Source organism: Argopecten irradians, chromosome 3, assembly GCF_041381155.1.
Source record: "Argopecten irradians isolate NY chromosome 3, Ai_NY, whole genome shotgun sequence".
Taxonomy (NCBI): Eukaryota; Metazoa; Mollusca; class Bivalvia; order Pectinida; family Pectinidae; genus Argopecten; species Argopecten irradians.
In genome coordinates, this window is record NC_091136.1 from 69,162,021 (window position 1) to 69,175,442 (window position 13,422).

Below are 13,422 nucleotides of genomic sequence, written 5' to 3' on the forward strand. Positions count from 1 at the left end.
TTGTACGTAATTATAAGGTCCAGCACTGTCCACCTGGCTAAAGTCCTTGGTACGTAATTATGAGGTCCAGCACTGTCCACCTGGCTAAAGTCCCTGGTACGTAATTATAAGGTCCAGCACTTTCCACCTGGCTAAAGTCATTGGTACGTAATTATAAGGTCCAGCACTGTCCACCTGGCTAAAGTCCCTGGTACCTAATCATAAGGTCCAGCACTGTCCACCTGTCTAAAGTCCTTGGTACGTAATTATAAGGTCCAGCACTGTCCACCTGGCTAAAGTCCCTGGTACGTAATTATAAGGTCCAGCACTGTCCACCTGGCTAAAGTCCCTGGTACGTAATTATAAGGTCCAGCACTGTCCACCTGACTAAAGTCCTTGGTACGTAATTTAATGTCCAGCACTGTCCACCTGGCTAAAGTCCCTGGTACGTAATTATGAGGTTCAGCACTGTCCACCTCGCTAAAGTCCCTGGTACGTAATTATGAGGTCCAGCACTGTCCACCTGGCTAAAGTCCCTGGTACATAATTATGAGGTCCAGCACTGTCCACCTGGCTAAAGTCCATAGTACGTAATTATTAGGTCCAGCACTGTCCACCTGGCTAAAGTCCATGTTACGTAATTATGAGGTCCAGCACTGTCCACCTGGCTAAAGTCCTTGGTACGTAATTATAAGGTCCAGCACTGTCCACCTGGCTAAAGTACCTGGTACGTAATTATAATGTCCAGCACTGTCCAACTGGCTAAAGACCCTTGTACGTAATTATAAGGTCCAGCACTGTCCACCTGGCTAAAGTCCTTGGTACGTAATTATGAGGTCCAGCACTGTCCACCTGGCTAAAGTCCCTGGTACGTAATTATAAGGTCCAGCACTTTCCACCTGGCTAAAGTCATTGGTACGTAATTATAAGGTCCAGCACTGTCCACCTGGCTAAAGTCCCTGGTACCTAATCATAAGGTCCAGCACTGTCCACCTGGCTAAAGTCCTTGGTACGTAATTATAAGGTCCAGCACTGTCCACCTGGCTAAAGTCCTTGGTACGTAATTATAAGGTCCAGCACTGTCCACCTGACTAAAGTCCTTGGTACGTAATTATGAGGTTCAGCACTGTCCACCTCGCTTAAGTCCCTGGTATGTAATTATGAGGTCCAGCACTGTCCACCTGGCTAAAGTCCCTGGTACGTAATTATGAGGTCCAGCACTGTCCACCTGGCTAAAGTCCCTGGTACATAATTATGAGGTCCAGCACTGTCCACCTGGCTAAAGTCCATAGTACGTAATTATTAGGTCCAGCACTGTCCACCTGGCTAAAGTCCATGTTACGTAATTATGAGGTCCAGCACTGTCCACCTGGCTAAAGTCCTTGGTACGTAATTATAAGGTCCAGCACTGTCCACCTGGCTAAAGTCCATGGTACGTAATTATAAGGTCCAGCACTGTCCACCTGGCTAAAGTCATTGGTACGTAATTATGAGGTCCAGCACTGTCCACCTGGCTAAAGTCCCTGGTATGTAATTATGAGGTCCAGCACTGTCCACCTGGCTAAAGTCCCTGGTACGTAATTATGAGGTCCAGCACTGTCCACCTCGCTAAAGTCCCTGGTACATAATTATGAGGTCCAGCACTGTCCACCTGGCTAAAGTCCCTGGTACGTTATTATGAGGTCCAGCACTGTCCACCTGGCTAAAGTCCATGGTACGTAATTATAAGGTCCAGCACTGTCCACCTGGCTAAAGTCCTTGGTACGTAATTATAAGGTCCAGCACTGTCCACCTGACTAAAGTCATTGGTACGTAATTATGAGGTCCAGCACTGTCCACCTGACTAAAGTCCATGGTACGTAATTATAAGGTCCAGCACTGTCCACCTGACTAAAGTCCTTGGTACGTAATTATGAGGTTCAGCACTGTCCACCTCGCTAAAGTCCCTGGTACGTAATTATAAGGTCCAGCACTTTCCACCTGGCTAAAGTCCTTGGTACGTAATTATAAGGTCCAGCACTGTCCACCTGGCTAAAGTACCTGGTACGTAATTTAATGTCCAGCACTGTCCAACTGGCTAAAGTCCCTTGTACGTAATTATAAGGTCCAGCACTGTCCACCTGGCTAAAGTCCTTGGTACGTAATTATAAGGTCCAGCACTGTCCACCTGGCTAAAGTCCCTGGTACGTAATTATAAGGTCCAGCACTGTCCACCTGGCTAAAGTCATTGGTACGTAATTATAAGGTCCAGCACTGTCCACCTGGCTAAAGTCCCTGGTACCTAATCATAAGGTCCAGCACTGTCCACCTGTCTAAAGTCCTTGGTACGTAATTATAAGGTCCAGCACTGTCCACCTGGCTAAAGTCCCTGGTACGTAATTATAAGGTCCCGCACTGTCCACCTGGCTAAAGTCCCTGGTACGTAATTATAAGGTCCAGCACTGTCCACCTGGCTAAAGTCCTTGGTACGTAATTATAAGGTCCAGCACTGTCCACCTGGCTAAAGTCCCTGGTACGTAATTATGAGGTTCAGCACTGTCCACCTCGCTAAAGTCCCTGGTACATAATTATGAGGTCCAGCACTGTCCACCTGGCTAAAGTCCATAGTACGTAATTATTAGGTCCAGCACTGTCCACCTGGCTAAAGTCCATGTTACGTAATTATGAGGTCCAGCACTGTCCACCTGGCTAAAGTCCTTGGTACGTAATTATAAGGTCCAGCACTGTCCACCTGGCTAAAGTACCTGGTATGTAATTTAATGTCCAGCACTGTCCAATTGGCTAAAGACCCTTGTACGTAATTATAAGGTCCAGCACTGTCCACCTGGCTAAAGTCCTTGGTACGTAATTATGAGGTCCAGCACTGTCCACCTGGCTAAAGTCCCTGGTACGTAATTATAAGGTCCAGCACTTTCCACCTGGCTAAAGTCATTGGTACGTAATTATAAGGTCCAGCACTGTCCACCTGGCTAAAGTCCCTGGTACCTAATCATAAGGTCCAGCACTGTCCACCTGGCTAAAGTCCTTGGTACGTAATTATAAGGTCCAGCACTGTCCACCTGGCTAAAGTCCCTGGTACGTAATTATAAGGTCCAGCACTGTCCACCTGGCTAAAGTCCCTGGTACGTAATTATAAGGTCCAGCACTGTCCACCTGACTAAAGTCCTTGGTACGTAATTATGAGGTTCAGCACTGTCCACCTCGCTTAAGTCCCTGGTATGTAATTATGAGGTCCAGCACTGTCCACCTGGCTAAAGTCCCTGGTACGTAATTATGAGGTCCAGCACTGTCCACCTGGCTAAAGTCCCTGGTACATAATTATGAGGTCCAGCACTGTCCACCTGGCTAAAGTCCATAGTACGTAATTATTAGGTCCAGCACTGTCCACCTGGCTAAAGTCCATGTTACGTAATTATGAGGTCCAGCACTGTCCACCTGGCTAAAGTCCTTGGTACGTAATTATAAGGTCCAGCACTGTCCACCTGGCTAAAGTCCATGGTACATAATTATAAGGTCCAGCACTGTCCACCTGGCTAAAGTCATTGGTACGTAATTATAGGTCCAGCACTGTCCACCTGGCTAAAGTCCTGGTATGTAATTATGAGGTCCAGCACTGTCCACCTGGCTAAAGTCCCTGGTACGTAATTATAGGTCCAGCACTGTCCACCTGCTAAAGTCCGTTAATTATGAGGTCCAGCACTGTCCACCTGGCTAAAGTCCCTGGTATGTTATTATGAGGTCCAGCACTGTCCACCTGGCTAAAGTCCATGGTACGTAATTATAAGGTCCAGCACTGTCCACCTGGCTAAAGTCCTTGGTACGTAATTATAAGGTCCAGCACTGTCCACCTGACTAAAGTCATTGGTACGTAATTATGAGGTCCAGCACTGTCCACCTGACTAAAGTCCATGGTACGTAATTATAAGGTCCAGCACTGTCCACCTGACTAAAGTCCTTGGTACGTAATTATGAGGTTCAGCACTGTCCACCTCGCTAAAGTCCCTGGTACGTAATTATAAGGTCCAGCACTTTCCACCTGGCTAAAGTCCTTGGTACGTAATTATAAGGTCCAGCACTGTCCACCTGGCTAAAGTACCTGGTACGTAATTTAATGTCCAGCACTGTCCAACTGGCTAAAGACCCTTGTACGTAATTATAAGGTCCAGCACTGTCCACCTGGCTAAAGTCCTTGGTACGTAATTATAAGGTCCAGCACTGTCCACCTGGCTAAAGACCCTTGTACATAATTATAAGGTCCAGCACTGTCCACCTGACTAAAGTCCTTGGTACCTAATTATAAGGTCCAGCACTGTCCACCTGGCTAAAGTCCCTGGTACGTAATTATAAGGTCCAGCACTGTCCACCTGACTAAAGTCCTTGGTACGTAATTATGAGGTTCAGCACTGTCCACCTCGCTAAAGTCCCTGGTATGTAATTATGAGGTCCAGCACTGTCCACCTGGCTAAAGTCCCTGGTACGTAATTATGAGGTCCAGCACTGTCCACCTGGCTAAAGTCCCTGGTACATAATTATGAGGTCCAGCACTGTCCACCTGGCTAAAGTCCATAGTACGTAATTATTAGGTCCAGCACTGTCCACCTGGCTAAAGTCCATGTTACGTAATTATGAGGTCCAGCACTGTCCACCTGGCTAAAGTCCTTGGTACGTAATTATTAGGTCCAGCACTGTCCACCTGGCTAAAGTCCATGGTACGTAATTATAAGGTCCAGCACTGTCCACCTGGCTAAAGTCATTGGTACGTAATTATGAGGTCCAGCACTGTCCACCTGGCTAAAGTCCCTGGTATGTAATTATGAGGTCCAGCACTGTCCACCTGGCTAAAGTCCCTGGAACGTAATTATGAGGTCCAGCACTGTCCACCTCGCTAAAGTCCCTGGTACATAATTATGAAGTCCAGCACTGTCCACCTGGCTAAAGTCCCTGGTACGTTATTATGAGGTCCAGCACTGTCCACCTGGCTAAAGTCCATGGTACGTAATTATAAGGTCCAGCACTGTCCACCTGACTAAAGTCATTGGTACGTAATTATGAGGTCCAGCACTGTCCACCTGACTAAAGTCCATGGTACGTAATTATAAGGTCCAGCACTGTCCACCGGACTAAAGTCCTTGGTACGTAATTATGAGGTTCAGCACTGTCCACCTCGCTAAAGTCCCCGGTACGTAATTATAAGGTCCAGCACTTTCCACCTGGCTAAAGTCCTTGGTACGTAATTATAAGGTCCAGCACTGTCCACCTGGCTAAAGTACCTGGTACGTAATTTAATGTCCAGCACTGTCCAACTGGCTAAAGACCCTTGTACGTAATTATAAGGTCCAGCACTGTCCACCTGGCTAAAGTCCTTGGTACGTAATTATAAGGTCCAGCACTGTCCACCTGGCTAAAGTCCCTGGTACGTAATTATAAGGTCCAGCACTGTCCACCTGGCTAAAGTCCCTGGTACGTAATTATAAGGTCCAGCACTGTCCACCTGACTAAAGTCCTTGGTACGTAATTATGAGGTTCAGCACTGTCCACCTGGCTAAAGTCCCTGGTACGTAATTATGAGGTCCAGCACTGTCCACCTGGCTAAAGTCCCTGGTACATAATTATGAGGTCCAGCACTGTCCACCTGGCTAAAGTCCATAGTACGTAATTATTAGGTCCAGCACTGTCCACCTGGCTAAAGTCCATGTTACGTAATTATGAGGTCCAGCACTGTCCACCTGGCTAAAGTCCTTGGTACGTAATTATAAGGTCCAGCACTGTCCACCTGGCTAAAGTCCCTGGTACGTAATTATAAGGTCCAGCACTGTCCACCTGGCTAAAGTCATTGGTCATAATTATGAGGTCCAGCACTGTCCACCTTGCTAAAGTCCCTGTTATGTAATTATGAGGTCCAGCACTGTCCACCTGGCTAAAGTCCCTGGTACGTAATTATGAGGTCCAGCACTGTCCACCTCGCTAAAGTCCCTGGTACATAATTATGAGGTCCAGCACTGTCCACCTGGCTAAAGTCCCTTGTACGTTATTATGAGGTCCAGCACTGTCCACCTGGCTAAAGTCCATGGTACGTAATTATAAGGTCCAGCACTGTCCACCTGGCTAAAGTCCTTGGTACGTAATTATAAGGTCCAGCACTGTCCACCTGACTAAAGTCATTGGTACGTAATTATGAGGTCCAGCACTGTCCACCTGACTAAAGTCCATGGTACGTAATTATAAGGTCCAGCACTGTCCACCTGACTAAAGTCCTTGGTACGTAATTATGAGGTTCAGCACTGTCCACCTCGCTAAAGTCCCTGGTACGTAATTATAAGGTCCAGCACTGTCCACCTGGCTAAAGTCCTTGGTACGTAATTATAAGGTCCAGCACTGTCCACCTGGCTAAAGTACCTGGTACGTAATTATAATGTCCAGCACTGTCCAACTGGCTAAAGACCCTTGTACGTAATTATAAGGTCCAGCACTGTCCACCTGGCTAAAGACCCTTGTACATAATTATAAGGTCCAGCACTGTCCACCTGACTAAAGTCCTTGGTACCTAATTATAAGGTCCAGCACTGTCCACCTGGCTAAAGTCCCTGGTACGTAATTATAAGGTCCAGCACTGTCCACCTGGCTAAAGACCCTTGTACATAATTATAAGGTCCAGCACTGTCCACCTGACTAAAGTCCTTGGTACCTAATTATAAGGTCCAGCACTGTCCACCTGGCTAAAGTCCCTGGTACGTAATTATAAGGTCCAGCACTGTCCACCTGACTAAAGTCCTTGGTACGTAATTATGAGGTTCAGCACTGTCCACCTCGCTAAAGTCCCTGGTATGTAATTATGAGGTCCAGCACTGTCCACCTGGCTAAAGTCCCTGGTACGTAATTATGAGGTCCAGCACTGTCCACCTGGCTAAAGTCCCTGGTACATAATTATGAGGTCCAGCACTGTCCACCTGGCTAAAGTCCCTGGTACGTTATTATGAGGTCCAGCACTGTCCACCTGGCTAAAGTCCATGGTACGTAATTATAAGGTCCAGCACTGTCCACCTGGCTAAAGTCCTTGGTACGTAATTATAAGGTCCAGCACTGTCCACCTGACTAAAGTCATTGGTACGTAATTATGAGGTCCAGCACTGTCCACCTGACTAAAGTCCATGGTACATAATTATAAGGTCCAGCACTGTCCACCTGACTAAAGTGCTTGGTACGTAATTATGAGGTTCAGCACTGTCCACCTCGCTAAAGTCCCTGGTACGTAATTATAAGGTCCAGCACTTTCCACCTGGCTAAAGTCCTTGGTACGTAATTATAAGGTCCAGCACTGTCCACCTGGCTAAAGTACCTGGTACGTAATTTAATGTCCAGCACTGTCCAACTGGCTAAAGACCCTTGTACGTAATTATAAGGTCCAGCACTGTCCACCTGGCTAAAGTCCTCGGTACGTAATTATAAGGTCCAGCACTGTCCACCTGGCTAAAGTCCCTGGTACGTAATTATAAGGTCCAGCACTGTCCACCTGGCTAAAGTCCCTGGTACGTAATTATAAGGTCCAGCACTGTCCACCTGACTAAAGTCCTTGGTACGTAATTATGAGGTTCAGCACTGTCCACCTCGCTAAAGTCCCTGGTATGTAATTATGAGGTCCAGCACTGTCCACCTGGCTAAAGTCCTTGGTACGTAATTATGAGGTCCAGCACTGTCCACCTGGCTAAAGTCCCTGGTACATAATTATGAGGTCCGGCACTGTCCACCTGGCTAAAGTCCATAGTACGTAATTATTAGGTCCAGCACTGTCCACCTGGCTAAAGTCCATGTTACGTAATTATGAGGTCCAGCACTGTCCACCTGGCTAAAGTCCTTGGTACGTAATTATAAGGTCCAGCACTGTCCACCTGGCTAAAGTCCATGGTACGTAATTATAAGGTCCAGCACTGTCCACCTGGCTAAAGTCATTGGTACGTAATTATGAGGTCCAGCACTGTCCACCTGGCTAAAGTCCCTGGTATGTAATTATGAGGTCCAGCACTGTCCACCTGGCTAAAGTCCCTGGTACGTAATTATGAGGTCCAGCACTGTCCACCTCGCTAAAGTCCCTGGTACATAATTATGAGGTCCAGCACTGTCCACCTGGCTAAAGTCCCTGGTACATTATTATGAGGTCCAGCACTGTCCACCTGGCTAAAGTCCTTGGTACGTAATTATGAGGTCCAGCACTGTCCACCTGACTAAAGTCCATGGTACGTAATTATAAGGTCCAGCACTGTCCACCTGACTAAAGTCCTTGGTACGTAATTATGAGGTTCAGCACTGTCCACCTCGCTAAAGTCCCTGGTACGTAATTATAAGGTCCAGCACTTTCCACCTGGCTAAAGTCCTTGGTACGTAATTATAAGGTCCAGCACTGTCCACCTGGCTAAAGTACCTGGTACGTAATTTAATGTCCAGCACTGTCCAACTGGCTAAAGACCCTTGTACGTAATTATAAGGTCCAGCACTGTCCACCTGACTAAAGTCCTTGGTACCTAATTATAAGGTCCAGCACTGTCCACCTGGCTAAAGTCCTTGGTACGTAATTATGAGGTCCAGCACTGTCCACCTGGCTAAAGTCCCTGGTACGTAATTATAAGGTCCAGCACTTTCCACCTGGCTAAAGTCATTGGTACGTAATTATAAGGTCCAGCACTGTCCACCTGGCTAAAGTCCCTGGTACGTAATTATAAGGTCCAGCACTGTCCACCTGGCTAAAGTCATTGGTACGTAATTATAAGGTCCAGCACTGTCCACCTGGCTAAAGTCCCTGGTTTCTATTTATAAGGTCCAGCACTGTCCACCTGGCTAAAGTCCCTGGTACGTAATAATAACGTCCAGCACTGTCCACCTGGCTAAAGTCCCTGATACGTAATTATAAGGTCCAGCACTTTCCACCTGGCTAAAGTCATTGGTACGTAATTATGAGGTTCAGTACTGTCCACCTGGCTAAAGTCCCTGGTACGTAATTATAAGGTCCAGCACTGTCCACCTGGCTAAAGTCATTGGTACGTAATTATAAGGTCCAGCACTGTCCACCTGGCTAAAGTCCCTGGTACCTAATTATAAGATCCAGCACTGTCCATCTGGCTAAAGTCCCTGGTATGTAATTATAAGGTCCAGCATTGTCCACCTGACTGTCCCTGATACGTAATTATAAGGTCCAGCACTGTCCACCTGGCTAAAGTCCCTGGTATGTAATGATAAGGTCCACCACTGTCCACCTGACTGTCCCTGGTATGTAATGATAAGGTCCAGCACTGTCCACCTGGCTAAAGTCCCTGGTATGTAATGATAAGGTCCACCACTGTCCACCTGACTGTCCCTGATACGTAATTATAAGGTCCAGCACTGTCCACCTGGCTAAAGTCCCTGGTACGTAATTATAAGGTCCAGCACTGTCCACCTGGCTAAAGTCCCTGGTATGTAATGATAAGGTCCAGCACTGTCCACCTGGCTAAAGTCCCTGGTACGTAATTATAAGGTCCAGCACTGTCTACCTGGCTAAAGTCCCTGGTACATAATTATAAGTTCAAGCACTGTCCACCTGGCTAAAGTCCTTGGTACCTAATCATAAGTTCCAGCACTGTCCACCTGGCTAAAGTCATTGGTACCTAATCATAAGGTCCAGCACTGTCCACCTGGCTAAAGTCCCTGGTACCTAATTATAAGGTCCAGCACTGTCCACCTGGCTAAAGTCCTTGGTATGTAATTATAAGGTCCAGCACTGTCCACCTGGCTAAAGTCATTGGTACCTAATTATAAGGTCCAGCACTGTCCACCTGGCTAAAGTCCCTGGTACCTAATTATAAGGTCCAGCACTGTCCACCTGGCTAAAGTCCTTGGTACGTAATTATAAGGTCCAGCACTGTCCACCTGGCTAAAGTCCCTGGTACGTAATTATAAGGTCCAGCACTGTCCACCTGGCTAAAGTCCCTGGTACGTAATTATAAGGTCCAGCACTGTCCACCTGGCTAAAGTCCCTGGTACGTAATTATAAGGTCCAGCACTGTCCACCTGGCTAAAGTCTCTGGTACGTAATTATAAGGTCCAGCACTGTCCACCTGGCTAAAGTCCTTGGTATGTAATTATGAGGTCCAGCACTGTCCACTGGCTAAAGTCCCTGGTACGTAATTATAAGGTCCAGCACTGTCCACCTGGCTTAAGTCCTTGGTACGTAATTCTGAGGTCCAGCACTGTCCACCTGGCTAAAGTCTCTGGTACCTAATCATAAGGTCCAGCACTGTCCACCTGGCTAAAGTCCTTGGTACGTAATTCTGAGGTCCAGCACTGTCCACCTGGCTAAAGTCCATAGTACGTAATTATTAGGTCAAGCACTGTCCACCTGGCTAAAGTCCATGTTACGTAATTATGAGGTCCAGCACTGTCCACCTGGCTAAAGTCCTTGGTACGTAATTATAAGGTCCAGCACTGTCCACCTGGCTAAAGTCCATGGTACGTAATTATAAGGTCCAGCACTGTCCACCTGGCTAAAGTCATTGGTACGTAATTATGAGGTCCAGCACTGTCCACCTGGCTAAAGTCCCTGGTACGTAATTATGAGGTCCAGCACTGTCCACCTCGCTAAAGTCCCTGGTACATAATTATGAGTTCCAGCACTGTCCACCTGGCTAAAGTCCCTGGTACGTTATTATGAGGTCCAGCACTGTCCACCTGGCTAAAGTCCATGGTACGTTATTATAAGGTCCAGCACTGTCCACCTGGCTAAAGTCCATGGTACGTAATTATAAGGTCCAGCACTGTCCACCTGACTAAAGTCATTGGTACGTAATTATGAGGTCCAGCACTGTCCACCTGACTAAAGTCCATGGTACGTAATTATAAGGTCCAGCACTGTCCACCTGGCTAAAGTCCTTGGTACGTAATTATGAGGTTAAGCACTGTCCACCTCGCTAAAGTCCCTGGTACGTAATTATAAGGTCCAGCACTGTCCACCTGGCTAAAGTCTTGGTACGTAATTATAAGGTCCAGCACTGTCCACCTGGCTAAAGTCCCTGGTACGTAATTATAAGGTCCAGCACTGTCCACCTGGCTAAAGTCCCTGGTACGTAATTATAAGGTCCAGCACTGTCCACCTGGCTAAAGTCCTTGGTACGTAATTATGAGGTTCAGCACTGTCCACCTGGCTAAAGTCCCATTGTATGTAATTATGAGGTCCAGCACTGTCCACCTGGCTAAAGTCCCTGGTACGTAATTATGAGGTCCAGCACTGTCCACCTGGCTAAAGTCCCTGGTACATAATTATGAGGTCCAGCACTGTCCACCTGGCTAAAGTCCATAGTACGTAATTATTAGGTCCAGCACTGTCCACCTGGCTAAAGTCCATGTTACGTAATTATGAGGCCCAGCACTGTCCACCTGGCTAAAGTCCTTGGTACGTAATTATAAGGTCCAGCACTGTCCACCTGGCTAAAGTCCATGGTACGTAATTATAAGGTCCAGCACTGTCCACCTGGCTAAAGTCATTGGTACATAATTATGAGGTCCAGCACTGTCCACCTGGCTAAAATCCCTGGTATGTAATTATGAGGTCCAGCACTGTCCACCTGGCTAAAGTCCCTGGTACGTAATTATGAGGTCCAGCACTGTCCACCTCGCTAAAGTCCCTGGTACATAATTATGAGGTCCAGCACTGTCCACCTGGCTAAAGTCCTTGGTACTAATTATGAGGTCCAGCACTGTCCACCTGGCTAAAGTCCCTGGTACGTAATTATAAGGTCCATCACTGTCCACCTGGCTAAAGTCATTGGTACGTAATTATAAGGTCCAGCACTGTCCACCTGGCTAAAGTCCCTGGTACGTAATTATAAGGTCCAGCACTGTCCACCTGCTAAAGTCCTTGGTACGTAATTATGAGGTTCCAGCACTGTCCACCTCGCTAAAGTCCCTGGTACGTAATTATAAGGTCCAGCACTGTCCACCTGGCTAAAGTCATTGGTACGTAATTATAAGGTCCAGCACTGTCCACCTGGCTAAAGTCCCTGGTACGTAATTATAAGGTCCAGCACTGTCCACCTGGCTAAAGTCCCTGGTATGTAATTATAAGGTCCAGCACTGTCCACCTGGCTAAAGTCCCTGGTACGTAATTATAAGGTCCAGCACTGTCCACCTGGCTAAAGTCATTGGTACTAATTATAAGGTCCAGCACTGTCCACCTGGCTAAAGTCCCTGGTTATTATAAGGTCCAGCACTGTCCACCTGGCTAAAGTCCCTGGTACGTAATAATAACGTCCAGCACTGTCCACCTGGCTAAAGTCCCTGATACGTAATTATAAGGTCCAGCACTTTCCACCTGGCTAAAGTCATTGGTACGTAATTATGAGGTCAGACTGTCCACCTGGCTAAAGTCCCTGGTACGTAATTATAAGGTCCAGCACTGTCCACCTGGCTAAAGTCCTGGTACGTAATTATAAGGTCCAGCACTGTCCACCTGGCTAAAGTCCCTGGTACCTAATTATAAGTCCAGCACTGTCCATCTGGCTAAAGTCCCTGGTATGTAATTATAAGGTCCAGCATTGTCCACCTGACTGTCCCTGATACGTAATTATAAGGTCCAGCACTGTCCACCTGGCTAAAGTCCCTGGTATGTAATGATAAGGTCCACCACTGTCCACCTGACTGTCCTGGTATGTAATGATAAGGTCCAGCACTGTCCACCTGGCTAAAGTCCCTGGTATGTAATGATAAGGTCCACCACTGTCCACCTGACTGTCCCTGATACGTAATTATAAGGTCCAGCACTGTCCACCTGGCTAAAGTCCCTGGTATGTAATTATAAGGTCCACCACTGTCCACCTGACTGTCCCTGGTATGTAATGATAAGGTCCAGCACTGTCCACCTGGCTAAAGTCCCTGGTACGTAATTATAAGGTCCAGCACTGTCTACCTGGCTAAGGTCCCTGGTACATAATTATAAGTTCAAGCACTGTCCACCTGGCTAAAGTCCTTGGTACCTAATCATAAGTTCCAGCACTGTCCACCTGGCTAAAGTCATTGGTACCTAATCATAAGGTCCAGCACTGTCCACCTGGCTAAAGTCCCTGGTACCTAATCATAAGGTCCAGCACTGTCCACCTGGCTAAAGTCCTTGGTATGTAATTATAAGGTCCAGCACTGTCCTTCTGGCTAAAGTCATTGGTACCTAATCATAAGGTCCAACACTGTCCACCTGGCTAAAGTCCCTGGTACCTAATCATAAGGTCCAGCACTGTCCACCTGGCTAAAGTCCTTGGTACATAATTATAAGGTCCAGCACTGTCCACCTGGCTAAAGTCCCTGGTACGTAATTATAAGGTCCAGCACTGTCCACCTGGCTAAAGTCCCTGGTACGTAATTATAAGGTCCAGCACTGTCCACCTGGCTAAAGTCCTTGGTACGTAATTATAAGGTCCAGCACTTTCC

The 13,422-nt window shown here is 47.1% G+C and overlaps 1 protein-coding gene across 1 annotated transcript in view; it reads left to right on the forward strand.

Moving 5' to 3' along the window:
• LOC138319836 (rab3 GTPase-activating protein non-catalytic subunit-like) overlaps window positions 1-13,422 on the forward strand; it is a 207,362-nt gene that overhangs the window by 173,922 nt on the left and 20,018 nt on the right. The window lies entirely within an intron of this gene.